At 51.1% G+C, this 12252-nt stretch overlaps 19 non-coding genes across 19 annotated transcripts; all 19 read left to right on the top strand.

Annotated features, from left to right (window-relative positions):
• Positions 1-32: 32 nt before the first annotated feature.
• On the top strand, positions 33-223 carry LOC134075320 (U2 spliceosomal RNA). The gene has a single exon (XR_009938077.1). It is a non-coding gene; the product is annotated as a U2 spliceosomal RNA (small nuclear RNA).
• A 470-nt stretch (positions 224-693) lies between these two features.
• LOC134075319 (U2 spliceosomal RNA) lies at positions 694-884 on the top strand. The gene has a single exon (XR_009938076.1). It is a non-coding gene; the product is annotated as a U2 spliceosomal RNA (small nuclear RNA).
• Positions 885-1355: 471 nt separating this feature from the next.
• On the top strand, positions 1356-1546 carry LOC134075318 (U2 spliceosomal RNA). The gene has a single exon (XR_009938075.1). It is a non-coding gene; the product is annotated as a U2 spliceosomal RNA (small nuclear RNA).
• Positions 1547-2016: 470 nt separating this feature from the next.
• Positions 2017-2207, top strand: LOC134075317 (U2 spliceosomal RNA). The gene has a single exon (XR_009938074.1). It is a non-coding gene; the product is annotated as a U2 spliceosomal RNA (small nuclear RNA).
• A 470-nt stretch (positions 2208-2677) lies between these two features.
• LOC134075316 (U2 spliceosomal RNA) lies at positions 2678-2868 on the top strand. Its single transcript, XR_009938073.1, has one exon. It is a non-coding gene; the product is annotated as a U2 spliceosomal RNA (small nuclear RNA).
• Positions 2869-3338: 470 nt separating this feature from the next.
• On the top strand, positions 3339-3529 carry LOC134075315 (U2 spliceosomal RNA). Its single transcript, XR_009938072.1, has one exon. It is a non-coding gene; the product is annotated as a U2 spliceosomal RNA (small nuclear RNA).
• Positions 3530-3999: 470 nt separating this feature from the next.
• LOC134075314 (U2 spliceosomal RNA) lies at positions 4000-4190 on the top strand. Its single transcript, XR_009938070.1, has one exon. It is a non-coding gene; the product is annotated as a U2 spliceosomal RNA (small nuclear RNA).
• Positions 4191-4660: 470 nt separating this feature from the next.
• Positions 4661-4851, top strand: LOC134075313 (U2 spliceosomal RNA). Its single transcript, XR_009938069.1, has one exon. It is a non-coding gene; the product is annotated as a U2 spliceosomal RNA (small nuclear RNA).
• Positions 4852-5321: 470 nt separating this feature from the next.
• LOC134075311 (U2 spliceosomal RNA) lies at positions 5322-5512 on the top strand. Its single transcript, XR_009938067.1, has one exon. It is a non-coding gene; the product is annotated as a U2 spliceosomal RNA (small nuclear RNA).
• A 470-nt stretch (positions 5513-5982) lies between these two features.
• LOC134075310 (U2 spliceosomal RNA) lies at positions 5983-6173 on the top strand. Its single transcript, XR_009938066.1, has one exon. It is a non-coding gene; the product is annotated as a U2 spliceosomal RNA (small nuclear RNA).
• Positions 6174-6643: 470 nt separating this feature from the next.
• Positions 6644-6834, top strand: LOC134075308 (U2 spliceosomal RNA). The gene has a single exon (XR_009938065.1). It is a non-coding gene; the product is annotated as a U2 spliceosomal RNA (small nuclear RNA).
• A 470-nt stretch (positions 6835-7304) lies between these two features.
• Positions 7305-7495, top strand: LOC134075307 (U2 spliceosomal RNA). The gene has a single exon (XR_009938064.1). It is a non-coding gene; the product is annotated as a U2 spliceosomal RNA (small nuclear RNA).
• A 470-nt stretch (positions 7496-7965) lies between these two features.
• LOC134075306 (U2 spliceosomal RNA) lies at positions 7966-8156 on the top strand. Its single transcript, XR_009938063.1, has one exon. It is a non-coding gene; the product is annotated as a U2 spliceosomal RNA (small nuclear RNA).
• Positions 8157-8626: 470 nt separating this feature from the next.
• On the top strand, positions 8627-8817 carry LOC134075305 (U2 spliceosomal RNA). Its single transcript, XR_009938062.1, has one exon. It is a non-coding gene; the product is annotated as a U2 spliceosomal RNA (small nuclear RNA).
• Positions 8818-9287: 470 nt separating this feature from the next.
• Positions 9288-9478, top strand: LOC134075304 (U2 spliceosomal RNA). The gene has a single exon (XR_009938061.1). It is a non-coding gene; the product is annotated as a U2 spliceosomal RNA (small nuclear RNA).
• Positions 9479-9948: 470 nt separating this feature from the next.
• Positions 9949-10139, top strand: LOC134075303 (U2 spliceosomal RNA). Its single transcript, XR_009938060.1, has one exon. It is a non-coding gene; the product is annotated as a U2 spliceosomal RNA (small nuclear RNA).
• A 470-nt stretch (positions 10140-10609) lies between these two features.
• On the top strand, positions 10610-10800 carry LOC134075302 (U2 spliceosomal RNA). Its single transcript, XR_009938059.1, has one exon. It is a non-coding gene; the product is annotated as a U2 spliceosomal RNA (small nuclear RNA).
• A 471-nt stretch (positions 10801-11271) lies between these two features.
• LOC134075301 (U2 spliceosomal RNA) lies at positions 11272-11462 on the top strand. Its single transcript, XR_009938058.1, has one exon. It is a non-coding gene; the product is annotated as a U2 spliceosomal RNA (small nuclear RNA).
• A 470-nt stretch (positions 11463-11932) lies between these two features.
• LOC134075299 (U2 spliceosomal RNA) lies at positions 11933-12123 on the top strand. Its single transcript, XR_009938056.1, has one exon. It is a non-coding gene; the product is annotated as a U2 spliceosomal RNA (small nuclear RNA).
• The last annotated feature ends 129 nt before the right edge of the window (positions 12124-12252 follow it).

The raw sequence follows: 12252 nt of genomic DNA, 5'->3' as shown, positions 1-12252 counted from the left end.
GGGGGCCGCCGGACCCCGTACGGTCGAGGGGTATCGCTTCTCGGCCTTTTGGCTAAGATCAAGTGTAGTATCTGTTCTTATCAGTTTAATATCTGATACGTCCTCTACCCGAGGACTATATATTAATCTGATTTTTGGAACAGGGAGACGGAAGAGGGGCTTGCTCCGTCCGCTCCACGCATCGACCTGGTATTGCAGTGACTCCAGGAACGGTGCACATCTCTTTGAATGTTGAAGAAAAGAACCCAAGAACCCAAGAACCCAAGAACCCAAGAACCCAAGAACACAAGAACACAAGAACACAAGAACCCTCTCTCCCAGGTCTCTACCTCCCTTTTCGCCCGCTGTTGCGTTTTCCCGCTCTTTTTCTCTTTTTTTTTTTTTTTTTTTTTTTTTTTAAATGATGTATTTATTTATCTGTCTGTCTGTCTGTCTGTCTGTCTGTCTGTCTGTCTGTCTGTCTGTCTGTCTGTCTGTCTGTCTGTCTGTCTGTCTGTCTGTGGAACTAACTCTCTCGTCTGCTGTCTCCTAGGAAATCCGACTGCGCAGGCGCCAGACCAGACCACGAGGCCTCTCGCCCGAGTCCGGCGGTCATCCGGCGGTCAGCGTTCTTCTCTTGCCCCGCCCCTCCGCGGAGTACCGGCGTCTGGTGAGTCGCCCGGGGGGCCGCCGGACCCCGTACGGTCGAGGGGTATCGCTTCTCGGCCTTTTGGCTAAGATCAAGTGTAGTATCTGTTCTTATCAGTTTAATATCTGATACGTCCTCTACCCGAGGACTATATATTAATCTGATTTTTGGAACAGGGAGACGGAAGAGGGGCTTGCTCCGTCCGCTCCACGCATCGACCTGGTATTGCAGTGACTCCAGGAACGGTGCACATCTCTTTGAATGTTGAAGAAAAGAACCCAAGAACCCAAGAACCCAAGAACCCAAGAACCCAAGAACACAAGAACACAAGAACACAAGAACCCTCTCTCCCAGGTCTCTACCTCCCTTTTCGCCCGCTGTTGCGTTTTCCCGCTCTTTTTCTCTTTTTTTTTTTTTTTTTTTTTTTTTTTAAATGATGTATTTATTTATCTGTCTGTCTGTCTGTCTGTCTGTCTGTCTGTCTGTCTGTCTGTCTGTCTGTCTGTCTGTCTGTCTGTCTGTCTGTCTGTCTGTGGAACTAACTCTCTCGTCTGCTGTCTCCTAGGAAATCCGACTGCGCAGAGCGCCAGACCAGACCACGAGGCCTCTCGCCCGAGTCCGGCGGTCATCCGGCGGTCAGCGTTCTTCTCTTGCCCCGCCCCTCCGCGGAGTACCGGCGTCTGGTGAGTCGCCCGGGGGGCCGCCGGACCCCGTACGGTCGAGGGGTATCGCTTCTCGGCCTTTTGGCTAAGATCAAGTGTAGTATCTGTTCTTATCAGTTTAATATCTGATACGTCCTCTACCCGAGGACTATATATTAATCTGATTTTTGGAACAGGGAGACGGAAGAGGGGCTTGCTCCGTCCGCTCCACGCATCGACCTGGTATTGCAGTGACTCCAGGAACGGTGCACATCTCTTTGAATGTTGAAGAAAAGAACCCAAGAACCCAAGAACCCAAGAACCCAAGAACCCAAGAACACAAGAACACAAGAACACAAGAACCCTCTCTCCCAGGTCTCTACCTCCCTTTTCGCCCGCTGTTGCGTTTTCCCGCTCTTTTTCTCTTTTTTTTTTTTTTTTTTTTTTTTTTTAAATGATGTATTTATTTATCTGTCTGTCTGTCTGTCTGTCTGTCTGTCTGTCTGTCTGTCTGTCTGTCTGTCTGTCTGTCTGTCTGTCTGTCTGTCTGTCTGTGGAACTAACTCTCTCGTCTGCTGTCTCCTAGGAAATCCGACTGCGCAGGCGCCAGACCAGACCACGAGGCCTCTCGCCCGAGTCCGGCGGTCATCCGGCGGTCAGCGTTCTTCTCTTGCCCCGCCCCTCCGCGGAGTACCGGCGTCTGGTGAGTCGCCCGGGGGGCCGCCGGACCCCGTACGGTCGAGGGGTATCGCTTCTCGGCCTTTTGGCTAAGATCAAGTGTAGTATCTGTTCTTATCAGTTTAATATCTGATACGTCCTCTACCCGAGGACTATATATTAATCTGATTTTTGGAACAGGGAGACGGAAGAGGGGCTTGCTCCGTCCGCTCCACGCATCGACCTGGTATTGCAGTGACTCCAGGAACGGTGCACATCTCTTTGAATGTTGAAGAAAAGAACCCAAGAACCCAAGAACCCAAGAACCCAAGAACCCAAGAACACAAGAACACAAGAACACAAGAACCCTCTCTCCCAGGTCTCTACCTCCCTTTTCGCCCGCTGTTGCGTTTTCCCGCTCTTTTTCTCTTTTTTTTTTTTTTTTTTTTTTTTTTTAAATGATGTATTTATTTATCTGTCTGTCTGTCTGTCTGTCTGTCTGTCTGTCTGTCTGTCTGTCTGTCTGTCTGTCTGTCTGTCTGTCTGTCTGTCTGTCTGTGGAACTAACTCTCTCGTCTGCTGTCTCCTAGGAAATCCGACTGCGCAGGCGCCAGACCAGACCACGAGGCCTCTCGCCCGAGTCCGGCGGTCATCCGGCGGTCAGCGTTCTTCTCTTGCCCCGCCCCTCCGCGGAGTACCGGCGTCTGGTGAGTCGCCCGGGGGGCCGCCGGACCCCGTACGGTCGAGGGGTATCGCTTCTCGGCCTTTTGGCTAAGATCAAGTGTAGTATCTGTTCTTATCAGTTTAATATCTGATACGTCCTCTACCCGAGGACTATATATTAATCTGATTTTTGGAACAGGGAGACGGAAGAGGGGCTTGCTCCGTCCGCTCCACGCATCGACCTGGTATTGCAGTGACTCCAGGAACGGTGCACATCTCTTTGAATGTTGAAGAAAAGAACCCAAGAACCCAAGAACCCAAGAACCCAAGAACCCAAGAACACAAGAACACAAGAACACAAGAACCCTCTCTCCCAGGTCTCTACCTCCCTTTTCGCCCGCTGTTGCGTTTTCCCGCTCTTTTTCTCTTTTTTTTTTTTTTTTTTTTTTTTTTTAAATGATGTATTTATTTATCTGTCTGTCTGTCTGTCTGTCTGTCTGTCTGTCTGTCTGTCTGTCTGTCTGTCTGTCTGTCTGTCTGTCTGTCTGTCTGTCTGTGGAACTAACTCTCTCGTCTGCTGTCTCCTAGGAAATCCGACTGCGCAGGCGCCAGACCAGACCACGAGGCCTCTCGCCCGAGTCCGGCGGTCATCCGGCGGTCAGCGTTCTTCTCTTGCCCCGCCCCTCCGCGGAGTACCGGCGTCTGGTGAGTCGCCCGGGGGGCCGCCGGACCCCGTACGGTCGAGGGGTATCGCTTCTCGGCCTTTTGGCTAAGATCAAGTGTAGTATCTGTTCTTATCAGTTTAATATCTGATACGTCCTCTACCCGAGGACTATATATTAATCTGATTTTTGGAACAGGGAGACGGAAGAGGGGCTTGCTCCGTCCGCTCCACGCATCGACCTGGTATTGCAGTGACTCCAGGAACGGTGCACATCTCTTTGAATGTTGAAGAAAAGAACCCAAGAACCCAAGAACCCAAGAACCCAAGAACCCAAGAACACAAGAACACAAGAACACAAGAACCCTCTCTCCCAGGTCTCTACCTCCCTTTTCGCCCGCTGTTGCGTTTTCCCGCTCTTTTTCTCTTTTTTTTTTTTTTTTTTTTTTTTTTTAAATGATGTATTTATTTATCTGTCTGTCTGTCTGTCTGTCTGTCTGTCTGTCTGTCTGTCTGTCTGTCTGTCTGTCTGTCTGTCTGTCTGTCTGTCTGTCTGTGGAACTAACTCTCTCGTCTGCTGTCTCCTAGGAAATCCGACTGCGCAGGCGCCAGACCAGACCACGAGGCCTCTCGCCCGAGTCCGGCGGTCATCCGGCGGTCAGCGTTCTTCTCTTGCCCCGCCCCTCCGCGGAGTACCGGCGTCTGGTGAGTCGCCCGGGGGGCCGCCGGACCCCGTACGGTCGAGGGGTATCGCTTCTCGGCCTTTTGGCTAAGATCAAGTGTAGTATCTGTTCTTATCAGTTTAATATCTGATACGTCCTCTACCCGAGGACTATATATTAATCTGATTTTTGGAACAGGGAGACGGAAGAGGGGCTTGCTCCGTCCGCTCCACGCATCGACCTGGTATTGCAGTGACTCCAGGAACGGTGCACATCTCTTTGAATGTTGAAGAAAAGAACCCAAGAACCCAAGAACCCAAGAACCCAAGAACCCAAGAACACAAGAACACAAGAACACAAGAACCCTCTCTCCCAGGTCTCTACCTCCCTTTTCGCCCGCTGTTGCGTTTTCCCGCTCTTTTTCTCTTTTTTTTTTTTTTTTTTTTTTTTTTTAAATGATGTATTTATTTATCTGTCTGTCTGTCTGTCTGTCTGTCTGTCTGTCTGTCTGTCTGTCTGTCTGTCTGTCTGTCTGTCTGTCTGTCTGTCTGTCTGTGGAACTAACTCTCTCGTCTGCTGTCTCCTAGGAAATCCGACTGCGCAGGCGCCAGACCAGACCACGAGGCCTCTCGCCCGAGTCCGGCGGTCATCCGGCGGTCAGCGTTCTTCTCTTGCCCCGCCCCTCCGCGGAGTACCGGCGTCTGGTGAGTCGCCCGGGGGGCCGCCGGACCCCGTACGGTCGAGGGGTATCGCTTCTCGGCCTTTTGGCTAAGATCAAGTGTAGTATCTGTTCTTATCAGTTTAATATCTGATACGTCCTCTACCCGAGGACTATATATTAATCTGATTTTTGGAACAGGGAGACGGAAGAGGGGCTTGCTCCGTCCGCTCCACGCATCGACCTGGTATTGCAGTGACTCCAGGAACGGTGCACATCTCTTTGAATGTTGAAGAAAAGAACCCAAGAACCCAAGAACCCAAGAACCCAAGAACCCAAGAACACAAGAACACAAGAACACAAGAACCCTCTCTCCCAGGTCTCTACCTCCCTTTTCGCCCGCTGTTGCGTTTTCCCGCTCTTTTTCTCTTTTTTTTTTTTTTTTTTTTTTTTTTTAAATGATGTATTTATTTATCTGTCTGTCTGTCTGTCTGTCTGTCTGTCTGTCTGTCTGTCTGTCTGTCTGTCTGTCTGTCTGTCTGTCTGTCTGTCTGTCTGTGGAACTAACTCTCTCGTCTGCTGTCTCCTAGGAAATCCGACTGCGCAGGCGCCAGACCAGACCACGAGGCCTCTCGCCCGAGTCCGGCGGTCATCCGGCGGTCAGCGTTCTTCTCTTGCCCCGCCCCTCCGCGGAGTACCGGCGTCTGGTGAGTCGCCCGGGGGGCCGCCGGACCCCGTACGGTCGAGGGGTATCGCTTCTCGGCCTTTTGGCTAAGATCAAGTGTAGTATCTGTTCTTATCAGTTTAATATCTGATACGTCCTCTACCCGAGGACTATATATTAATCTGATTTTTGGAACAGGGAGACGGAAGAGGGGCTTGCTCCGTCCGCTCCACGCATCGACCTGGTATTGCAGTGACTCCAGGAACGGTGCACATCTCTTTGAATGTTGAAGAAAAGAACCCAAGAACCCAAGAACCCAAGAACCCAAGAACCCAAGAACACAAGAACACAAGAACACAAGAACCCTCTCTCCCAGGTCTCTACCTCCCTTTTCGCCCGCTGTTGCGTTTTCCCGCTCTTTTTCTCTTTTTTTTTTTTTTTTTTTTTTTTTTTAAATGATGTATTTATTTATCTGTCTGTCTGTCTGTCTGTCTGTCTGTCTGTCTGTCTGTCTGTCTGTCTGTCTGTCTGTCTGTCTGTCTGTCTGTCTGTCTGTGGAACTAACTCTCTCGTCTGCTGTCTCCTAGGAAATCCGACTGCGCAGGCGCCAGACCAGACCACGAGGCCTCTCGCCCGAGTCCGGCGGTCATCCGGCGGTCAGCGTTCTTCTCTTGCCCCGCCCCTCCGCGGAGTACCGGCGTCTGGTGAGTCGCCCGGGGGGCCGCCGGACCCCGTACGGTCGAGGGGTATCGCTTCTCGGCCTTTTGGCTAAGATCAAGTGTAGTATCTGTTCTTATCAGTTTAATATCTGATACGTCCTCTACCCGAGGACTATATATTAATCTGATTTTTGGAACAGGGAGACGGAAGAGGGGCTTGCTCCGTCCGCTCCACGCATCGACCTGGTATTGCAGTGACTCCAGGAACGGTGCACATCTCTTTGAATGTTGAAGAAAAGAACCCAAGAACCCAAGAACCCAAGAACCCAAGAACCCAAGAACACAAGAACACAAGAACACAAGAACCCTCTCTCCCAGGTCTCTACCTCCCTTTTCGCCCGCTGTTGCGTTTTCCCGCTCTTTTTCTCTTTTTTTTTTTTTTTTTTTTTTTTTTTAAATGATGTATTTATTTATCTGTCTGTCTGTCTGTCTGTCTGTCTGTCTGTCTGTCTGTCTGTCTGTCTGTCTGTCTGTCTGTCTGTCTGTCTGTCTGTCTGTGGAACTAACTCTCTCGTCTGCTGTCTCCTAGGAAATCCGACTGCGCAGGCGCCAGACCAGACCACGAGGCCTCTCGCCCGAGTCCGGCGGTCATCCGGCGGTCAGCGTTCTTCTCTTGCCCCGCCCCTCCGCGGAGTACCGGCGTCTGGTGAGTCGCCCGGGGGGCCGCCGGACCCCGTACGGTCGAGGGGTATCGCTTCTCGGCCTTTTGGCTAAGATCAAGTGTAGTATCTGTTCTTATCAGTTTAATATCTGATACGTCCTCTACCCGAGGACTATATATTAATCTGATTTTTGGAACAGGGAGACGGAAGAGGGGCTTGCTCCGTCCGCTCCACGCATCGACCTGGTATTGCAGTGACTCCAGGAACGGTGCACATCTCTTTGAATGTTGAAGAAAAGAACCCAAGAACCCAAGAACCCAAGAACCCAAGAACCCAAGAACACAAGAACACAAGAACACAAGAACCCTCTCTCCCAGGTCTCTACCTCCCTTTTCGCCCGCTGTTGCGTTTTCCCGCTCTTTTTCTCTTTTTTTTTTTTTTTTTTTTTTTTTTTAAATGATGTATTTATTTATCTGTCTGTCTGTCTGTCTGTCTGTCTGTCTGTCTGTCTGTCTGTCTGTCTGTCTGTCTGTCTGTCTGTCTGTCTGTCTGTCTGTGGAACTAACTCTCTCGTCTGCTGTCTCCTAGGAAATCCGACTGCGCAGGCGCCAGACCAGACCACGAGGCCTCTCGCCCGAGTCCGGCGGTCATCCGGCGGTCAGCGTTCTTCTCTTGCCCCGCCCCTCCGCGGAGTACCGGCGTCTGGTGAGTCGCCCGGGGGGCCGCCGGACCCCGTACGGTCGAGGGGTATCGCTTCTCGGCCTTTTGGCTAAGATCAAGTGTAGTATCTGTTCTTATCAGTTTAATATCTGATACGTCCTCTACCCGAGGACTATATATTAATCTGATTTTTGGAACAGGGAGACGGAAGAGGGGCTTGCTCCGTCCGCTCCACGCATCGACCTGGTATTGCAGTGACTCCAGGAACGGTGCACATCTCTTTGAATGTTGAAGAAAAGAACCCAAGAACCCAAGAACCCAAGAACCCAAGAACCCAAGAACACAAGAACACAAGAACACAAGAACCCTCTCTCCCAGGTCTCTACCTCCCTTTTCGCCCGCTGTTGCGTTTTCCCGCTCTTTTTCTCTTTTTTTTTTTTTTTTTTTTTTTTTTTAAATGATGTATTTATTTATCTGTCTGTCTGTCTGTCTGTCTGTCTGTCTGTCTGTCTGTCTGTCTGTCTGTCTGTCTGTCTGTCTGTCTGTCTGTCTGTCTGTGGAACTAACTCTCTCGTCTGCTGTCTCCTAGGAAATCCGACTGCGCAGGCGCCAGACCAGACCACGAGGCCTCTCGCCCGAGTCCGGCGGTCATCCGGCGGTCAGCGTTCTTCTCTTGCCCCGCCCCTCCGCGGAGTACCGGCGTCTGGTGAGTCGCCCGGGGGGCCGCCGGACCCCGTACGGTCGAGGGGTATCGCTTCTCGGCCTTTTGGCTAAGATCAAGTGTAGTATCTGTTCTTATCAGTTTAATATCTGATACGTCCTCTACCCGAGGACTATATATTAATCTGATTTTTGGAACAGGGAGACGGAAGAGGGGCTTGCTCCGTCCGCTCCACGCATCGACCTGGTATTGCAGTGACTCCAGGAACGGTGCACATCTCTTTGAATGTTGAAGAAAAGAACCCAAGAACCCAAGAACCCAAGAACCCAAGAACCCAAGAACACAAGAACACAAGAACACAAGAACCCTCTCTCCCAGGTCTCTACCTCCCTTTTCGCCCGCTGTTGCGTTTTCCCGCTCTTTTTCTCTTTTTTTTTTTTTTTTTTTTTTTTTTTAAATGATGTATTTATTTATCTGTCTGTCTGTCTGTCTGTCTGTCTGTCTGTCTGTCTGTCTGTCTGTCTGTCTGTCTGTCTGTCTGTCTGTCTGTCTGTCTGTGGAACTAACTCTCTCGTCTGCTGTCTCCTAGGAAATCCGACTGCGCAGGCGCCAGACCAGACCACGAGGCCTCTCGCCCGAGTCCGGCGGTCATCCGGCGGTCAGCGTTCTTCTCTTGCCCCGCCCCTCCGCGGAGTACCGGCGTCTGGTGAGTCGCCCGGGGGGCCGCCGGACCCCGTACGGTCGAGGGGTATCGCTTCTCGGCCTTTTGGCTAAGATCAAGTGTAGTATCTGTTCTTATCAGTTTAATATCTGATACGTCCTCTACCCGAGGACTATATATTAATCTGATTTTTGGAACAGGGAGACGGAAGAGGGGCTTGCTCCGTCCGCTCCACGCATCGACCTGGTATTGCAGTGACTCCAGGAACGGTGCACATCTCTTTGAATGTTGAAGAAAAGAACCCAAGAACCCAAGAACCCAAGAACCCAAGAACCCAAGAACACAAGAACACAAGAACACAAGAACCCTCTCTCCCAGGTCTCTACCTCCCTTTTCGCCCGCTGTTGCGTTTTCCCGCTCTTTTTCTCTTTTTTTTTTTTTTTTTTTTTTTTTTTAAATGATGTATTTATTTATCTGTCTGTCTGTCTGTCTGTCTGTCTGTCTGTCTGTCTGTCTGTCTGTCTGTCTGTCTGTCTGTCTGTCTGTCTGTCTGTCTGTGGAACTAACTCTCTCGTCTGCTGTCTCCTAGGAAATCCGACTGCGCAGGCGCCAGACCAGACCACGAGGCCTCTCGCCCGAGTCCGGCGGTCATCCGGCGGTCAGCGTTCTTCTCTTGCCCCGCCCCTCCGCGGAGTACCGGCGTCTGGTGAGTCGCCCGGGGGGCCGCCGGACCCCGTACGGTCGAGGGGTATCGCTTCTCGGCCTTTTGGCTAAGATCAAGTGTAGTATCTGTTCTTATCAGTTTAATATCTGATACGTCCTCTACCCGAGGACTATATATTAATCTGATTTTTGGAACAGGGAGACGGAAGAGGGGCTTGCTCCGTCCGCTCCACGCATCGACCTGGTATTGCAGTGACTCCAGGAACGGTGCACATCTCTTTGAATGTTGAAGAAAAGAACCCAAGAACCCAAGAACCCAAGAACCCAAGAACCCAAGAACACAAGAACACAAGAACACAAGAACCCTCTCTCCCAGGTCTCTACCTCCCTTTTCGCCCGCTGTTGCGTTTTCCCGCTCTTTTTCTCTTTTTTTTTTTTTTTTTTTTTTTTTTTAAATGATGTATTTATTTATCTGTCTGTCTGTCTGTCTGTCTGTCTGTCTGTCTGTCTGTCTGTCTGTCTGTCTGTCTGTCTGTCTGTCTGTCTGTCTGTCTGTGGAACTAACTCTCTCGTCTGCTGTCTCCTAGGAAATCCGACTGCGCAGGCGCCAGACCAGACCACGAGGCCTCTCGCCCGAGTCCGGCGGTCATCCGGCGGTCAGCGTTCTTCTCTTGCCCCGCCCCTCCGCGGAGTACCGGCGTCTGGTGAGTCGCCCGGGGGGCCGCCGGACCCCGTACGGTCGAGGGGTATCGCTTCTCGGCCTTTTGGCTAAGATCAAGTGTAGTATCTGTTCTTATCAGTTTAATATCTGATACGTCCTCTACCCGAGGACTATATATTAATCTGATTTTTGGAACAGGGAGACGGAAGAGGGGCTTGCTCCGTCCGCTCCACGCATCGACCTGGTATTGCAGTGACTCCAGGAACGGTGCACATCTCTTTGAATGTTGAAGAAAAGAACCCAAGAACCCAAGAACCCAAGAACCCAAGAACCCAAGAACACAAGAACACAAGAACACAAGAACCCTCTCTCCCAGGTCTCTACCTCCCTTTTCGCCCGCTGTTGCGTTTTCCCGCTCTTTTTCTCTTTTTTTTTTTTTTTTTTTTTTTTTTTAAATGATGTATTTATTTATCTGTCTGTCTGTCTGTCTGTCTGTCTGTCTGTCTGTCTGTCTGTCTGTCTGTCTGTCTGTCTGTCTGTCTGTCTGTCTGTCTGTGGAACTAACTCTCTCGTCTGCTGTCTCCTAGGAAATCCGACTGCGCAGGCGCCAGACCAGACCACGAGGCCTCTCGCCCGAGTCCGGCGGTCATCCGGCGGTCAGCGTTCTTCTCTTGCCCCGCCCCTCCGCGGAGTACCGGCGTCTGGTGAGTCGCCCGGGGGGCCGCCGGACCCCGTACGGTCGAGGGGTATCGCTTCTCGGCCTTTTGGCTAAGATCAAGTGTAGTATCTGTTCTTATCAGTTTAATATCTGATACGTCCTCTACCCGAGGACTATATATTAATCTGATTTTTGGAACAGGGAGACGGAAGAGGGGCTTGCTCCGTCCGCTCCACGCATCGACCTGGTATTGCAGTGACTCCAGGAACGGTGCACATCTCTTTGAATGTTGAAGAAAAGAACCCAAGAACCCAAGAACCCAAGAACCCAAGAACCCAAGAACACAAGAACACAAGAACACAAGAACCCTCTCTCCCAGGTCTCTACCTCCCTTTTCGCCCGCTGTTGCGTTTTCCCGCTCTTTTTCTCTTTTTTTTTTTTTTTTTTTTTTTTTTTAAATGATGTATTTATTTATCTGTCTGTCTGTCTGTCTGTCTGTCTGTCTGTCTGTCTGTCTGTCTGTCTGTCTGTCTGTCTGTCTGTCTGTCTGTCTGTCTGTGGAACTAACTCTCTCGTCTGCTGTCTCCTAGGAAATCCGACTGCGCAGAGCGCCAGACCAGACCACGAGGCCTCTCGCCCGAGTCCGGCGGTCATCCGGCGGTCAGCGTTCTTCTCTTGCCCCGCCCCTCCGCGGAGTACCGGCGTCTGGTGAGTCGCCCGGGGGGCCGCCGGACCCCGTACGGTCGAGGGGTATCGCTTCTCGGCCTTTTGGCTAAGATCAAGTGTAGTATCTGTTCTTATCAGTTTAATATCTGATACGTCCTCTACCCGAGGACTATATATTAATCTGATTTTTGGAACAGGGAGACGGAAGAGGGGCTTGCTCCGTCCGCTCCACGCATCGACCTGGTATTGCAGTGACTCCAGGAACGGTGCACATCTCTTTGAATGTTGAAGAAAAGAACCCAAGAACCCAAGAACCCAAGAACCCAAGAACCCAAGAACACAAGAACACAAGAACACAAGAACCCTCTCTCCCAGGTCTCTACCTCCCTTTTCGCCCGCTGTTGCGTTTTCCCGCTCTTTTTCTCTTTTTTTTTTTTTTTTTTTTTTTTTTTAAATGATGTATTTATTTATCTGTCTGTCTGTCTGTCTGTCTGTCTGTCTGTCTGTCTGTCTGTCTGTCTGTCTGTCTGTCTGTCTGTCTGTCTGTCTGTCTGTGGAACTAACTCTCTCGTCTGCTGTCTCCTAGGAAATCCGACTGCGCAGGCGCCAGACCAGACCACGAGGCCTCTCGCCCGAGTCCGGCGGTCATCCGGCGGTCAGCGTTCTTCTCTTGCCCCGCCCCTCCGCGGAGTACCGGCGTCTGGTGAGTCGCCCGGGGGGCCGCCGGACCCCGTACGGTCGAGGGGTATCGCTTCTCGGCCTTTTGGCTAAGATCAAGTGTAGTATCTGTTCTTATCAGTTTAATATCTGATACGTCCTCTACCCGAGGACTATATATTAATCTGATTTTTGGAACAGGGAGACGGAAGAGGGGCTTGCTCCGTCCGCTCCACGCATCGACCTGGTATTGCAGTGACTCCAGGAACGGTGCACATCTCTTTGAATGTTGAAGAAAAGAACCCAAGAACCCAAGAACCCAAGAACCCAAGAACCCAAGAACACAAGAACACAAGAACACAAGAACCCTCTCTCCCAGGTCTCTACCTCCCTTTTCGCCCGCTGTTGCG

The sequence above is a fragment of the Sardina pilchardus genome, chromosome 2, assembly GCF_963854185.1.
Source record: "Sardina pilchardus chromosome 2, fSarPil1.1, whole genome shotgun sequence".
NCBI classification, from domain to species: Eukaryota; Metazoa; Chordata; class Actinopteri; order Clupeiformes; family Clupeidae; genus Sardina; species Sardina pilchardus.
The sequence above is the reverse complement of the archived record's forward strand: the minus strand, read 5'-3'. Positions and strand labels throughout refer to the sequence as shown.